The following is a 1522-nucleotide window of genomic DNA, read 5'->3' as shown; positions in this document are numbered from 1 at the left end:
ACCAAGTCAGGTAAGATCCAAACTGGTTCTGAACTAGTTCAACAAAATTCAATCCAAGTCAGACCTGACTTGTATCAAATTAAAGCGGGTCGGGTCAAAATACTTGATCTATAAAAACCAAGTTGGGTCGAGTCGGACAAAAACCTGACCCGACCTGACCCATGCACAGCCCTAATTTCAGTATTGCTGTATTAGGGAAATTGAACCTCACCTATATCTCATCCATCATCTTAATATCTGTTATTTTAGTTTACTGCTTTCTTAATTTTAATTGTCTTTTATTTTATAAATCCAATCATCACAATTAATCATTTTACCTACTTTCTTCACCTAAATAATCATTACTTGACACTTATATCCGTGGAAACGATATTTGGACTCACACATCCCTTTATTACTTGTGACACGTGCACTTGCGTATTTGTGTGGAAGATTTAATTGATTACAAATTGCACAACAAGTTTTTGGCGCCGTTGCCGGGGATAATTATAAAGTTGTTTTTATTTTAGTGAAGAATTTTATTCCTTTTGTATCATTTACCTTTCCCCTTACTGTTTTAAAGTTGTTAATTGCAGCGTATGAGCAGTTCTTCTTCAGTGCAAGCAGCAGATTTTGATCCTGAGATTGAACGAACGTTTTGAGCAAGAAGAAGACAACAAAGACGTAGCGATCCTACAGCAACACCTAACATGGCAGAAAGGATAAGAAATGGTGAAGAGGATAGACCTCACCATAACAATGAAGGTCCAAATCATGTTGAGATTCCAATCAGAGCGCATGCAATTCCCACGCTCAACAATCTGCATTCCGGAATCGTTCAACCTGATGTAGCAGCAGAGAATCTTAGGCTGAAGCCAGTGATGTTTAACATGCTGCAGACCGTTGGTGAATTCAATGGAATGCCCAGTGAAGACCCTCACCTTCACCTCAAAAATTTTATGGATGTAGCAGACACTTTCAAAATCAGAGGAGTTACATCCGATGCCTTAAAGCTAAAGTTGTTCCTATAATCCCTCACCAACAAAGCTAAAGCATGGTTGAATACTTTACAACCACAATTTATTGAAGTTCTTCCTTCCCATGAAGGCAGCTCAATATAGGAATGATATATCAACCTTCAAGCAATTGCAAGAAGAATCATTTTATGAGGCTTGGGAGAAATTCAAGGATCTGTTGAGGAAGTGCCCAAATCATGGCATTCCCGAATGGATTCAAATGGAGACATTCTATAATGGGCTTAATGGACCGACAAAGAGCATGGTCGATGCATCTCCTGGAGGAGCCCTTTTAGAAAAAACATATACAGAAGCATATGCAATATTAGAGAGAATGGCAATCAACAACTATCAGTGGCCCGTAGAAAGATCAAGTTTAACACCAAAGAGGGCTCCTGGAGTTTGGGAACTCGATGCTGTATCAACACAGATTTCAGCTTTGAACAACTCTATCAAGACGTTGAGTCTGTCTGCTGAAGCTAAAGTACAACCAGTCAATGCCCTAACTGATGCAATATCATGTGCTT

The 1522-nt window shown here is 39.1% G+C and overlaps 1 non-coding gene across 1 annotated transcript; it reads right to left on the bottom strand.

Annotated features, from left to right (window-relative positions):
• Nucleotides 1–1093: 1093 nt before the first annotated feature.
• On the bottom strand, nt 1094–1199 carry LOC133306138 (small nucleolar RNA R71). The gene has a single exon (XR_009750852.1). It is a non-coding gene; the product is annotated as a small nucleolar RNA R71 (small nucleolar RNA).
• Between the last annotated feature and the right edge of the window lie 323 nt (nt 1200–1522).

This window comes from Gastrolobium bilobum, unplaced genomic scaffold, assembly GCF_033153095.1.
Source record: "Gastrolobium bilobum isolate Gb01-03AN ecotype WA unplaced genomic scaffold, APGP_CSIRO_Gbil_v1 utg7478, whole genome shotgun sequence".
In the NCBI taxonomy this organism is placed as follows: Eukaryota; Viridiplantae; Streptophyta; class Magnoliopsida; order Fabales; family Fabaceae; genus Gastrolobium; species Gastrolobium bilobum.
The sequence above is the reverse complement of the archived record's forward strand: the minus strand, read 5'-3'. Positions and strand labels throughout refer to the sequence as shown.